The 15,637-nt window shown below is 38.0% G+C and overlaps 1 protein-coding gene and 1 pseudogene across 3 annotated transcripts in view; one reads left to right on the plus strand and one right to left on the minus strand.

The window, feature by feature from the left end:
- Positions 1–2,106: 2,106 nt before the first annotated feature.
- Positions 2,107–2,681, minus strand: LOC143666011 (large ribosomal subunit protein uL6 pseudogene; annotated as a pseudogene).
- A 2,730-nt stretch (positions 2,682–5,411) lies between these two features.
- Positions 5,412–15,637, plus strand: part of MARCHF1 (membrane associated ring-CH-type finger 1) — an 894,978-nt gene continuing 884,752 nt past the window's right edge. The window contains exon 1 of one of the 3 annotated variants that reach the window (XM_077139613.1): positions 5,412–5,589. The gene's annotated coding sequence lies outside the window, so the exon portion shown is untranslated. Of the gene's footprint in view, positions 5,590–5,732; positions 5,807–15,637 lie in introns of those variants that run through there. The other 2 variants (XM_077139616.1, XM_077139614.1) reach the window with 2 other exon arrangements.

Genomic DNA, 15,637 nt, shown 5'->3' on the forward strand with positions numbered 1-15,637 from the left:
CCAAAGTAACTGACTTTGGTTAGTTGTTTTCAACTAAATACTATGAACATTTGTTTAGGAAAAATTGCATCTTGAGATGATGAGGAAATTTCAAATGTTTAAATAAATCAGCATCCTTATTTTTCCAGTGCTTTTATTTTTTAGAAGAAAATTGTATACAAATGTTTTTTTCAGAGCCTGCTATTGTTATACATAGAACTTTCTTTTGTGTTCCACAAACAGTGTGTCCACATTGAAATATGAATTCTTTTTTGTCAAGAGAACCTTTTCTCTACCTTTAAACACAAGTAATTCTTCTATAACCACCTCTATGTCATGTTAGCACCAATGACCAACTCTGCTGACATGAAGTTGGAAAACGAGCATAAATCTATGGAAAGAGCCACCTCTTCTGTAAAATAAGATGTTTAATGACTGAAGACTATACTGGAACCAAAGTCAACATTAATATTAAGATCACATATATGTAAAAATTAAATCTATATCTGCTAGTATATATTATGAATATAAGGATTTTTAATTTTTAAAATTATCTCATAGATGAGAATTTAACTTTAAAAACTTGGTTAGCAGCATACCTTGAAAAAATGATCATCTGTTATATGCACCTTTTAACCTTTTCAAAAATCCATTCAAATAACCCTTGTTAACAGAGTTGCTGAACATCATTCAATTAGCGAAAGATAAGATAAAAAGATTTTGAGAAAATCTATACTAAACCATTCTATTTAAAGAAGCTTGGTTATACATGTGTGCTCAGGGGGTATTACTTGCTATGATAAAATCATATGGGGTCTTTGAGATACAATATATAAATTATCTATTTCCCTTGTTAATATTCTCGTAGGGAATAAAGCCTTCATTTGGGTGTCTGATGTAGTCTGTCTTCCCAGACCCACTAATGGATTAACTGTACAAAGAAAATAGTTGCTGAGGTAGTCTTTGTCTTTATTTAAATTAATGCTTTATGAATATTTTTCTTTTTTCTTTTATTTTACAGTGGCCTGTCTCCAGGTACAAAATCAGCATAATTTCTTTTATGTCTGAAACTGTTTAAAGATAGACTAGAAGCTAAAATGTATTTAGTAGCCTGATATTCTCCTTCTTAACAAATAACTTGGATTATTTCATTAACAATGGTAATGAAAATAAAATGAAATCAACTTGGTGAATTTAGCAAGTGACAGCAAACTCACAAAAACATATTGTCCACCTCACAAAAGAGAACATGCATGTGTCATGTGTGTGCGTTTATATCATCATTATACTTCCATTTGACAGAGGAAGGATGGTCTAAAGTTGCAATTATGCCATTATGAGGACAGACTTTATGTGGTTAGCCCCATAGCGTGAAATCTTAAACTTGATTCATTCTAGCTTAGTTGCCTGAACAGTTTTTGTAACCTCTCTAGGTCTCTGTCTCTTCATTGCCAAGAGAGGTTAATAAGACCCTTACGACCAGGCAATCATGAGGATCAAATGGATGAATGCATGTAAGCCTCTAGCACAGTATTTGGCACGTAATGAGGGCTTAACAATATTAGTGCTGCTTATTATTTATATCTATAGTTAATAAATTCATATCTAAGAAAAAATCATTTTAAAAAATCACTTGCTAGAAACGAGTCTATTAATTCAGATTATACTAAAGTATTGAAAATTTATATTTGGTAGAATCCACAAGAGAAAGTAAGAAGATGTGTCTATTTTCCTCCATCAAAACAATCATTATTTTCATGAAGAGAATCATGCATCAATATGAAACGGTGCAGTAGTGTATCATTAACTGGGGCAGAGTTAATATTTCCACTCTAAATTCTCAATTTCAAAGTTTAATATAGTCACCATTAAAACAAGATTAAGATGCAAGTTAGACTTGTAAGATATGAGTTCAGATGTAAATTTTCCTAAGAATTATGGTATTTTAAATATTTTAATGTAACAATTGAATGTTTTATTATAGTTATTTATAGTCATCATTTGATAAAAACTTAAAATATTTAAACAGTTGACTTTTTTTTGATTAGCAGATGAAGTTTATTGCATCTTTCAAATCAAATAGGTCTGGTATTTTGTTGTTTCCATTGTCGCATAACTCCTTAGCTCTTAGTCATCAACCTGCTGAGCTGTTCCTTTTTCAGAGACATAGACACAATCCAAAATTTTTCTTATATCCTTGTGTGGCTTTTGTGGCTTGCTGAATCAAAGCAGCTGAATTTGAAACAAGTTCAATGTCATTTCCTTCAAGAATGAACTCATCTTTCTGGGCTTGAGATCCTGAACAGGTAACACCTGGCCTCATCCGAACCCTGAAGATGTATTTTTCACCCAAGAAATTTCGGATTTCAACCAGAGACCTACTCCCCTGAAGAATAGCAGGATGGAGAACAGAGCATACGCAGACTTCATCTTGTAACAGAAGCCCAAGATAACACCCCGATCTTGTTCTGTATGTGAATACAGAGAGTGCCAACTGTAGCCGGCTCCTTTCTATTTCCCCACCATTTGCCAACCCGAAGCCTCTTCTTTTTCTTCCCAAATAGACTGAGTTCTACTTTGACATGATTGAAGTCCCTTGGCAGGGTTCCCCGGGGGCCTTTCACAATAACTGTGCATCCCTTCAGTGTGATGTCGAAATTTTCTGGAATGTTGACAGTCTGGTTACCGAGAATGGTCTTCATTCTCACAGTCGATACAGCAAAAAAAGTCAAACAATTGACTTTTAAAAATTATAAATAAACAACAACAACATATGTTAGAACGGGGAAGTGTCATGGACACAGGCAAAGCTCTTCTTGGTAGGTGTGCCAGTTTGAATCTGTGGTGGACCCCGGAAAAGCCATGTCTTTTAATCCTCATTCAATATTTCTGGGTGGGAGCTTTTTGACTGTTCCCATGGAGATGTGACCCACCCAATTGTGGGTGGTAGTTTTTTATTAGATGGTTTCCATGGAGATGTGTCTCCACCCATACAATGTGGGGTTGCTTTACTGGAGCCCTTTTGGAAAAAGCTTCAGAGCCATGAAAGCCATGAGAGCTCACACAGCCAGAAACCTTTGGAGACGAAGAAGGAAAACGCCCCTGGGGGAGCGTCATGAAACAAGAAGCCTGGAGAGAAAGCTAGCAGACATCACTATGTTCGCCATATGTCTTTCCAGCTGTGTGAGAAACCCTGAACTTCATTGGCTTTTCTTGAGTGAAGGTAACCTCTTATTGGTGCCTTAGTTTGGACATTTTCAGAGCCTTAGAACAGTGAACTTCCAAATTAGTACATTACCCCTTTTTAAAAGCCATTCCATTTATGGTATAATGCATTTCAGCAGCTTGCAAACTACAACACTAGGTTAACACATACTGGGGAAGAAGTCCTTGTCTAGGGCCTTGGCATAGTCCAACACCAGTGTATTCAATTTTCAAAGAAAGCCAGAGTAATAAAGCTGAAGACTTTTCCATGGAGCCAGGAATATTAGCTTAAATGACTGTCTCATTTTCTTTATGGTAAGATATATAGATTGTGTTTTAGCCCTATCCAGCAATGATTTAAAAAAAAAAAAAAAGGCAAGGGGTGTGTTTTCTGACCTTTGCAGTTATTTATCCAAATACCCCAGGTGCGCTAACTTCCTATGACTTCCTTCTTTTGGCCATGCTTGTTCATCAGTTCAGTCATTTCTGAAGAAAACAGAGACAATGAAGACAGGGCATCAGAGAATCAAACTAGGAAGGAAGGTCACAGTTTGACCTTCTGATATACTTGGAACAGCATCATTAGCTGTTCTAATTACTTCTTTACAAGCAATTAGATTGTTTACTTATCCTCAAAAATGGCCATTGTTTGCATTCTCAAATTCTTGCCTTTGCTTAGTTTTTCATGTGGTTTATTTCCCAGTTGCCCTAATTTTTAAAATCTTCATTATTTTTATACTTGAAATGACTTATTTCTAAAATTGTTCATGAGTTTTATATGTTCTCTGGCAGTTTGAGTAGAAGGATAAGTGATTATCTTCAACATTTTTAAAACTTTACAAAATGTAAGGAAATTAGCAAAGATGCTAAATATATACATTTATAAATATATTAATATTTTATATAGAGCAATATATTTTATATGTAGTAATGTATTCTAATATATATATATATTGATAATACCTAAATATTTTAATTTGAAAATAAATACAAGATAAAATTTCAAGACTTTCTTCATTATTTCTAAACCATATGTATCACGGTCTTTCTGTTTTGTATTTTTTTTTTTTCTAGTTTTTTTGCATAGGCAGACACCAGGAATCAAACCCGGGTCTCTGGCATGGCAGGTGAGAACTCTGCCTGCTGAGGCACTGTGGCACGCCCTATCATGGTGTTTTTTGACATTTTATACTTAAAAATAATTTCTGTTCTTCCTTTCTCACATTTAATTTATTAATTTTTCCTTAGAAAAATTCCAGTGGATTTCACAATTTCACAATGCATTAAGAAGGCTATCTAATACAGTGACTAGCCTTATTATTATTGCTACTGCCATGAAATGGGTCATCTTTGTATTTATAAGGATTAAGGAGTTCCTACGTTTTGTAAATGATATTCCTGGTCTCTATACTTCTGTAAGACAGTGGTGGATGAACTCAGCAGGAGTATCCACATGCTCTGACCCTGGGCAGCTTCAGTTAGGTGACCGTCACTGCCCTCTACTGCGAGCCTAGTTTCCTCCAGGGGTTATGCGTAGTAGGGAATCCTGGGGTTAGACCTGGCTGCAGAACTCTACGGGGTTTTAAACACAAGGATGTTTAATAGGGCTGGATCTCGGATCTGGGTTGTGCGTATGTGTTTCCAGTAATACATGGGAATCTGCAAAATGTTGAGGCTGCATGCCTCTATTCCTGTTGTAAAACTTCTATTTATAGCATGCAGAATCTTAAACAAAAAGAATGGACAGCACATCGTTTATGACTCTCAATAAACCTCTCTAGATTTAATTAAGTCGTTTCATCAGCGATGGCAACACTTGGTTAAGGCCATGATTAACCCACCTATAGAATATACATTTGATGGGAAGGAAGGAGGAAAAGAATCAGGCCACATGTGAATTGTCCTAGTGAAGTGTCCTAGCCTCAGTTGCCCCCCATTCCTTGTTTCCTAATGTTTTGCCTCCGACTCTTTTCGCTCATTTTGGGGCTGCCACCGGCCCAAGCCCCTAAACTTTCTTGCTGAGATCGTGGTGCCTGGAGTCCTAGAGGTTCTGCTCATTCTCCTGCCCGGGTCCATAACTTTGATGGATAAGCCCCAAAACTTTCTCCTTACCCTCGGCGTCAGACCTCAGCGTTGCCCCCGACTTCGGATCTCTTCAGCCGCGAAGGCGCAGCGCGCTTTGTCCCGGGCCCTTTCCCACCGAGCCCACCCACTCTCCGAGCCATCCTTCTGCAGAGGACCTTTCTGTCCTCCCCTTGACTGCTGCATTGGCCGCCCACGGCAGTGCGGGAAACTCCTAGTGGCCCTGCCGCCGCCTCCACCCGCGACGCGTTCCCCGCGTGAGCGCTGGATTCTTCCGGTCTTTGAGCATGGCAGATTTCCCCCGGATGACATCATGGGAGCTGAGTGAGTGCCGGCACCGAGGGGGGACGTGGAAGGGGAGGGGGAGCGGAGGAGAGGAGAGGGCTGGGGAAACCGAGCCGGAGCCGGGCTAGCTGCCGCCGGCTGCAAGCCCGCGAGCTCGGGAGGCGCGCCCTGCTCGCCGCCGACAAAGGGCGCGAGGATGCCTGCGCCCCGGGATGCCTGAGTCGCGCAGCCCAGCGGCCGCCTCGCCCCTCGGTCGGTGAGTGATTGCGAGGATCATTCCGTCAGCCTCCCCGCCAGCCCACGCCCTCCGTTCCCCGGCTCGCCGTCCCGGAGCGGCCGCGTCCGGGAAGCCGCGCGGCTTGGCACGGCACCACACCCCCCAGCGCAGGCGGGTGCTGCGCCCGGCGGGTCCGCGCTGAGCCGGACGCCCCGGCGGCGGTTGGGGGCGGAGGGTCCCCCAGCGGGCTGCCTTCTCCCCGCGGCCAGCCGGCCCGCAGGCCGTTTCTCGCGGACACCTAGCGCGCAGCAGGCGGCTTGCACCCGTGTGGTACGAGGCGCGCGGCCGCACCCCTCCGAAAGCCGAGAAGCGTCGACAGCCGCTGCCCAGGCTCGGGCGCTCGCGCGGCGGGGCTGAGGAGAGCGGACAGCGCTTACCAGGGAGGGCGCGCACCCGGGAAGACCCGGGACGGTCTTTGTCTCGGATTAAGGGCTGATGCGCTCAGACCCGAGCCGGCCTCCCTGCAACGCTTGGGTCGGGTCCGGGTCCCCGGAACTCTCCGGGCTCGGCGGGAGCTGCCGCCGTGTTCCTTGAGCCGGCGGGCCCGAGGGCCGGGACTTAAGACGCCAGCAGGGTCCCGCGCCCGTGGCTGCGGGTCGCAGCTGCCCAGGTGCGGAGAGCGCGCGCGGAACTCCGGAGTGAAAGGCCGGTGGAGACCCAGACGCCCCAGTCCTCCCCCACGTGTGACAGTGTAAGAGCAAACTTAGCGAGACTCCTCGCTTTCGGTTTTTGGGGTTTCGGAAGCGTTTTATCTCGGGAATTATTCGTGGCGAGTGCGTGGAGTCAGAGGCGTGTCCAGTACGTTCTGAGAAAGACCCACATTTTTCCTGGCAATTCCTTTTGTTGTTCAGTCGTTCCGGAAGAGGCTTGCTTGCTTGCGAAACAATTTCTTCGAAATCAAAAGTCTGTTCTGTTGATGGAGCGTTGTGGGTTTAAAGAGAAAAGATTCCTACAGTTTTGCCACCGTTTAGAGTTGTGCCAAGTGTAAGTGCTAGATAGCAGGCGCACCAGCAGCATGCCCCTTTCTGAGCTTGGGACACGCTTTATTTATTTATTTTTGTATCTATGAGTACCGTGTTTGGGAAAAGTACAATTTTCAGATCGCAAGGAAGTGGAGACGCTATTTTAATGTCAGTCTATTTCCCAAAAGTGTTCACTTGTGGAGAAGATGAAAGGAAATGAACATTTGCTACTTTAGGGGTCAGTTCCTTTTTTTTTTTAAGTTTGATCCCCTGTAATTTAAAATATATAGTTAAATATTTTAGGCAGTCTTCTTAACTTTAGTGTATGGTAAACGAACCCTGAATACTAAGGAGATTCTTGGTATAAAGTTTGATATCTCAGCATCCAACGTGATAACAATCACAGTTATAATTCTAAGGGTTAGTCTGTTAATTCAAATGGATTACTGGTTTCTGTTTAGATTGTTTCTTTTTCTTGGAAATTAGGTGGTCCTAATGAGGCTTTTTCTAAACCAGAAAGATCAAATGAAAACATTTTGGTCAGTTGTTCTTCTGATAAAGTTTGAGGCCTTCTCAGAATAGACCTGATAGAAAATTACTGAAATAAGAAATGTGGTGGAAATTAATAAGGAACTCGGTGAGATATTGAAGGGAAACTTTATTAAATGTGAGTGACAGTGGTGGGACTGAGATGGTTCTCAGAGGCTTTTACATCAGCTTTGCCTTTGGAAAAACCCATTGTAGCTTTTAACTGCCTCTTGGAAGTGTATAATTTATGTGTGATTATGTTATGCTATGTTGAGATATAAACAGAGAGAGTTTGTCTTTATCCAGCACTTCCAGGGTTAGCAGCAGTATTTTCTCCTGTGATTCAGAAGTAATTTCTATTCATTCTTTGTTACTTGCCTGCTTGTCCCAAATGACTCAACCTGTTTCCCCTGAAGTTTTGTTTCTTCCTAAATTCATTGTACTCATCCCTTCATAGTAAAGCTTATGAAGCTTCACATCGCGGTTCTTAAAGGAACCTGTCGCTCATGTCAGCTGCTACCTGCAAATACTGTAGTAACAAAAGCCCTTTTTGAACCGAGCCCCGTGAACACACGTGTTTGCCTGTTGTGCTTACCCAACCTAAAAATACATGTTTCCCAAAAAGCATACAATTCTCATCAGACAATCAGCCAGCAATTATAAGCAAGATTTACAGTGGTATTTGGCTCACGTTTTCTGGCAAAGTAGTACCATTAGCAGTGTTCCCCCAATCTCCTTCCCCTTTTACGAGGTAAACAGAAATATGCATTAAGGATAATCAGTCATATTTTGTGTCTGAACTCTTTTATTTTCATTTTAAAACTGTTTTATCCAAGAATGTCAAAAGTACTCTGTCACTTTCTCTGTACATACACTAGAGGGTGTGGGGAAATTCTTCAGAAAGCATAAGCATCTTATAGCTATATATGACTTGATATATTTGGTAGGCAGTACAGTATTATTTTTTGAAACATGTGGAGTACAATGTGTCCTTGATCTAAGGAATATTCTCATAATGTTCTTTTAATGTATTTCATGAATCCTTTGGCTATGTTGCTGTAACATGGACTCTTTATTGGGGAAGAGGAGGAGGAGGAGGGAGCTGCCTGATACTACAAAACAAAGCTCTTCTGTCTTGTCCTGAGCAGGCAACAGTGACATTTCAGGGACGGAATCCTGGAGGTATTTCTAAGGACAGTACAGCAGAAATAAGTCTATACTGTTTGAGGGCCTCTTACTTTCATTTTTCCCATAACAGGAACCTTGCGATTTCTAGGATATAGTGTCTTCCTCGAGGCCAAATTGTATCACAGACTCAATGAGAATGTTGTTTTATGGACTTTTCCGTGGTGTAATTTAAATTCTAGCTTCAGAGTGCCTTATGGATCACAAAGTATTGGGATTTTTAACTTTTGTGTAGACCCCTTTATGGAAATCGGTCCATAAAATGATCTTAGCTTAAAGGATTTGGCATCTCAGGCTCCTTTGGATTTGCAAGTAAAGAATGAAAAGCAGCAGTTATGATATTGTTGAAAATATTCAAGGATATCACGGTGTTTTATTCATAATGTTAAAAAATGTTTCGAGTTTTTTAAAAAATCAAAATAAGGGGATTTTGAGGCAAATTCTCAGGAAGACTAAATTATCAATTATCCTTTTGTTTTTATATATTGGACATATATTTAAACCTAATGAACTCTTCTTTGACACCCTTAATACATTTTCTGTCTTGTAGTGTCAGAATGATGAGCTCAGGTAGGAAATAGGGGTTTTAGTTTTGACTTTGTCATCTAACCTAGGACAAGTCTCTGCACTTCTTTGAACATTAGTTACATTTCCCATAAACTGAAGCTGGTAGTACCTTTTCTGCCTTTATCATAGGGAATGGTGTATAGAAAATGAGCTAATGTGCAAAAGTGATTTGGAAAATATAGGAGCCATCTAACAAATATTATAAATTAGTGATCTTAGTAACTTTTAAATAATATTTTTTATTAGAGAAGAATGTTTACAGGAATATCATGCATAAAATATGAGTTCCCATGTACTACACTATTATTGTTAACACCTTGCATTAGTGTTGTATATTTGTTATAATTGATAAAAGGATGTCTTCATAAATGAGCTATTAACTATAGTCCATGATTCCAGTAGAGTTCCCTATTTGTGTTGTACAGTCCTATGGTTGCTTTTATTTTTAATTTTTATTTTAGGAACATGTATGCATCCTAACATTATTTTTCCTTGTTGGCACATTTAAATATATAATTCGGTGCTATTAGTTAATTAATAATTTTCTGCATTTATCACCACCATTCATTACGAAAACTTTTCCAACAACCAAAATAGAAACACTGTACAATTTAAGTACATTCCTTAAACAATTCCCTAGCCCTTCCCTCCCCCTGGTAACCTATATTCTAGTTTCTGACTGTATGAATTTGTAATTCTTATTATTTCTATCCTGATTTGTTTGGTTTCTTTTACTTAACATGGTGTCTTCAAGGCCCATCCATATTGTGGCATATATCAGGACCTCATTCCTTTTTACAGATGAATAATTTTCCTTTGTATGTGTGTGCCACATTTTCTTTTTCCATTTATTTGTTGATGTACACTTGGGTTGCTTCCACTTTTTGGCAATCTTGAATAATGCCACTGTGGAAATAGGGATACAAATATCTGTTTGAGTCCCTGCTTTCATTTCTTTCAGGTATATAGTACTGGGTTGTATAGTAAGTCTATACTTAATTTTCTGTGAAACTGCCAAACTGTCTTCCACAGCAGCTACACCATTTTACAGCAATAAATGATATTCCTATTTCTCTGCATCATCTCCAATACTTGTAATTTTCCATTTTTTTAAGAGTAGCCATTCTAGTGGGTATTTCACTGGGTTCTGATTTGCATTTCTCTAATAGCTAATGATGGTGTCTCTTCATGGGCTTTTTGGCCATTTGTACATTTTATTTGAACAAATGTCTGTTCAAGTACTTTTCCCATTTTAAGGTTGAATTATTTGTCTTTTGTATTTTTAGATTTCTTTATATATTCTGGATATTAAGCCTTTATCAGATATGGGGTTTTCAAATATTTTCTCCCTTTGGGTAGATTGTCCTTTTTGTATCATCATGTAGTCCTTTGATGTGCAAACGTTTTTAATTTTAATGAAATTCCATTTATCTGTTTTTTTCTTTTTGTTGCTGGTGCTTTTGTGTAAAGTCTAAGAAACCATTGCCGAATATGAAGTCCTGAAGATGGTTCCCTTCTTCTAGCTGATTTATAGTTGTGGTTCTTATATTTAGGCCTTTGATCCATTTAGAGTTGATTTTTTTATATATAGTGTGTTATAGGGTCCCATCTTCATTATTTGGCATATGTATTTCCAGTTTTTCCAGCACCATTTGTTGAAGAGACTCTTCTTCCCCCATTGATTGGACTTGGCATAGTTGTCAAAAATCAGTTGACTATGAATGTGAGGTTTGACTTCTGAGCTATCAGGTTGATTTCATTGTACTGTATATCTGTCCTTGTGCCAGTAACATGCCATTTTGATTACTATGGCTTTGTCATAAGTTTTAAGATCAGGAATCATGATTCCTCCAAGCGCCCTGAATAGCCCCTTACCATTCCATATAAATTTGATGAATGACTTTTTCTTTCTTCAGTAAGGCTGTTGGAATTTTGGTTGAGGTTTCATTGAATCTGTAAGTTGGTTGGGTGAAATTGACATGGTGATAATATTTAATGTTCCAGTTCATGAACATGGGATGTCCTTCTACTTATTTAGGTCTTTTTTGATTTTTTTTAATGCAATGTTTTTGTAGTTTTCAATGTACAAGTCCTTTACAAGTCCTTGCCTAATTATTCTTCATTATTTAATTCTCTTAGTTGTAATGGAATTTTTTTCTTGATTTCTTCTTCCAATTGTTCATTGCTAGTGTATAGAAATTCTAATGGTTTTTTCATGTTGATCTTTTATCCCATCATTTTACTGAATTTACTGGTTGTAGTAACTTTGTTACAGATTTTGTAAGATTTTCTGTATATAATATCATGTCATCTGCAATTAGGGAGAGTTTCAAATCCTTTTTTCCAATTTAAATGGTTTGTATTTCTTTTATTTACTTGATTGCTGTGGCTCGAATTTCCAGTACCAGGCTGAATAACAGTGGCAGCAGCAGGCATCCTTGTCTTGTTTCTGATCTTAGAGGGAGAGCATTCAGTCTTTTACCATTGAATGTGATCTTAGCTGTGGGTTTTTCGTATGTGCTCTTTATCATATTGAGAAAGGTTCCTTCTATTCCTCATTTACTAAGTGTTTTTTCAAGAAAGTTGCTAGACTTTGTCAAATGCCTTTTGTGCATCAGTTGAGGCGATCATCTTTTTTTCTTTCTTTCTTTCTTTTATGTTCTGTATTTATGATATGCTAACCCCCCATTGCATACATGGGCTAAATCCCACTTGACCATGGTGTTTAATTCTTTTAATTTGCAGTTATATTTGGTTTGCTAGTATTTTGTTTAGGTCTTTTGTATCTGTAGTCATAAGAGATACTGTTCCATAATTTTCTTTTCTTCTGGAACTTTATCTGGCTTTAATATGAAAACAATATTGACCTCATAGTATGAGTTCAATTTTTTTGAAAGAGTTTGAGCAGATTGATGTTAGTTTTTCCTGGAATGTTTGGTTAAGTTCACTTGTGAAGTCACCTGGTCCTGGGCTTTTGTTTGTTGGGCAGTTTTTATTTAAAAATTCAATCATTTTACCAGTTATTGGTTTGTAGAGATCTTCTATTCCCTTTTGAGTCATTGTCGGTAGTTGTGTGTTTCTAGAAATTTATTCGTTTTCTACATTATCTAATTTGATGGAATACAGTTGTTCATAGTAGCTCCTTATAATCCTTTTTATTAGTCAGTAGTAACACCTTTCTTTTCATTTCTGATTTTAGTTACATGTTTCCTCTCTCCTTTTTTTTACTGTCAGGCCACTTAAAGTATGTTAATTTTTGAACTTTTCAAAGCACCAGCTTTTGGTTTTGTTCATTCTGTCTTTTAAAATTTTCTCTTTCATTTATCTCATTTTTACTCTTTGTTATTTAGTTCCTTTTGCAATTTTGGGTATATTTGTCCTTTTTAAAATTATATCCTCCAGTTTTGAGCTTCATTCTCTGACTTGAGTTCTTTCTTCCTTTTTAATACAAGTATTTAGACCTATAAATTTCCTTCTAAACACTGCCTTTTCTTCATCGCTAAGTTTTGTAGGTTGTGTTTTCAATTTCATTTATCTCAAGATTTTTCTAACTTCTCTTTTGATTTCTTCTTTGACCCCTTGGTTATTTAAGAGTATATTGTTTAGGGTGGGCCCTGGTGGCGCAGCAGGCAGAGTTCTCACCTGCCATGCTGGAGACCTGGGTTCAATTCCCGGTGCCTGCCCATGCCAAAAAAAAATTAAAGAGTATAATGTTTAATTTCCACACATTTGTGAATTTTCCATTTCTCCACCTGTTACTGATTTCTAGTTTCATTCCATTGTGCTTAGAGAAGATATATTGTTTGATGTATTTATTTTTAAATATTGAGACAAATTTTGACCTAATATGTGTTCTATTCTGGAGAATGATTCATGTACACTAGTGAAGAATGTAGGTTTTGTTACTAATGGGTGATGTGTTTGTTAAGTCTAGTTGGTTTAGAGTATCATTGAAGTCTTCTATTTCTTTGTTGAGCTTCTGTCTAGATGCTCTATCCATTATTGAAAGTGGTATATTAAAATCTGTTACTATTAAAGTGAAACCACCTATTTTTCCCTTCAAATCTGTAAATAATTGCTTCATATATTATGTGGCTCTGCTTTTAGTGTACATATTTATAATTATTTTGTCTTTTATTGAATTGAACCTTTTATCAATATTTAATGAATCTCTTTGTCCCTCATATTAGGTTTTGACTTGAAGTCTATCTTATCTGATTTTCTCCCTCTTTTTGTAAGTATTTTCTTGGTATACTTTTTCCATCCTTTCACTATCAGTCAACTTATGTCTTTGCATGTAAGAGGTGTCTCTTGAACACGGCAATAGTTGGGTCATGCTTTTTTATCCATCCTGCTAATCTCTGACTTTTGACTGGAGAATTTAATCCATGGACATTTAAAGTCACTGCTTATACTGCAGGGCTTTCTTCTGATGTTCTTTTGTTTTGTATCTGTAAGTCTTATACCTTTCTTCAATTCTCAATTCTGTCCATTCCTATTTGTAATTTATTTAATTTTTGTACGATTTTGAGTCCCTTCTCATTTCTTTCTGAATGTATATTTTGATATATTTTTCCTTTCTTTTACTTCGGGGTTAAAATGAAACTGTAAAACTATAACAATCGTATTTGATTTGATACCAACTTTACTTCAATAGCATACACATAAACTGCCCCGAAACTCTTCTTCTCCCTCTTTTTTTGTACTTTTTACTCATTGTAACTTTGTACATTCTGTGTTCCAAACAATAGACTTATTAGTACTTTTATGCATTTGCAGGTTAGCACCAATAAGAAGGAAGAAGTGGAGTTAAATTAAAAAAAAATACAATACGATAATACTGGCATTTATAGTTGCTCATATCGTAATCTTTACCAGAGGTCTTTATTTTTTATACCACTTTGATCTACTATCTGGTTTCCTTTCCTTTCAGTCTGAAGAATGCCCTTCAACATTGCTTATAGGGCAAGTCTAGTGATAATGAACTTTCTTAGCTTTTATTTATCTGGGAATGTCTTTATCTAACCCTCATTTTTGAACAAAAGTCTTGAAAGATATAGGATTCCTGGCTGGAAATAGTTTTCTTACAACACTTTAAATATTTTATACTCTTGACTTCTTGTCCCCATGGTTACTGTAGAGAAATTGACAATTTTATTGGGATTTCCTTGCATATGTTGCTTTTCTCTTTCAACTTATAGAACTATCTCATTGACATTGGAAAGTTTGATTACTATGTGTCTGGGTGTGGTTCTCTTTGAGTTTATCTTGTTTGGGGTTTGTTGGTATTCTTGAATTTGTATATACATGTCTTCTGTTAAATTTGGAAAGTTTTCTTTCATTATTTCTTTGAATACTTCTACCCTTCCTTCCTCTCTTTCTTCTCCTTCTTGGACTTCCATAAAATGTGTCTTGGTAAGCTGAGCCCCTCAGACTTCCACAATAAATAGGGGACCACATACCTGAACCCCAGCACGTGCACAGGGGCCACTTTTCTCTGTTTGGAATACAGTCTAGGACCTACAATGAAAGCACAAACCGGCTATACTCTGCGTTGTGGAGGAAATGGGGAGGCTAGCAAGGGCGTAAGGAGCTTCTCCAATGGCTTTTGAAGCTGTGTTTTCTTGATTCACCGTTTGCCCAGTTTATGTAGCCTTTAACATTTTTCTGTAATTTTGAAGACGCATGTCAGCAATCAGTCCACATACCCTTGGACAATATGCTGCATTAGCAGCCTGAGCTGTTCCCACACCTGCTCCCCACAAGCTGAGGTGTGGAGGTTGCCAGCCTCTTCAGGGAGGGTAATACTGGTATTTATTACAGTTTATCATTCTTTTACTCCTGCTCCTCCCTGGGTGTTACACAGGACTATAGATTCCAAAGTTCCGACAGTTCTTTCCCATTCAGTAGCTGTTTTGGTGGAGGGTCTGGTTCCTGGAGCTTCCTACCGTGCCTTCTTACACTTCTCTCTCCTGAGTAACTTTTTATTTTGTTTTGGAAAATTTTAAACCTCTAGATATTTTCAGTTTTAAGAAGCAAATTTATATAGAAGTGAATGTAATTTGTGATTCCTGTTTTAAACATCTGATCTTTTAAATTTTGGCATTCTTGACCATTCCTTTGTTATAATTTATTCGTAAGTATTGTGACTTAGGTAGTCTCGAGTCCTTTTATTACATTTGCATCCAACAGATTGTCTTATTTCTTGTGTGTCTGAAAATATTTTTATATGGCTTTCATATTTAAAGGACTTTTAAGCTGGGTATTGAATTTTCATTTGGCAGTTATTTTCTTTCAACACTTTCACTTGTTATTCTTTTAACTTTTGGCTTCCCTCAGATTCGTCAGTCTTGTTGCTTTGCAGGAAATGTATCCTTATCCCTATTTCATTTAAGGTTTTTAAATTTCTCTTTTTTAGTTTTGCTATTAACATTATAGCTTACTATAATGTTCTTAGGCTTAGTTTTTTTTGTTTTGTTTTGGTATTTATCTGACTTTGAGTTTGAAGAACCTCTTGAATTTGTGGATTAATGTCTTTCATCAGTTGTGATGGTTAGATTCAGATGTC

The sequence above is a fragment of the Tamandua tetradactyla genome, chromosome 22 (genome assembly GCF_023851605.1).
Source record: "Tamandua tetradactyla isolate mTamTet1 chromosome 22, mTamTet1.pri, whole genome shotgun sequence".
Lineage (NCBI taxonomy): Eukaryota > Metazoa > Chordata > Mammalia > Pilosa > Myrmecophagidae > Tamandua > Tamandua tetradactyla.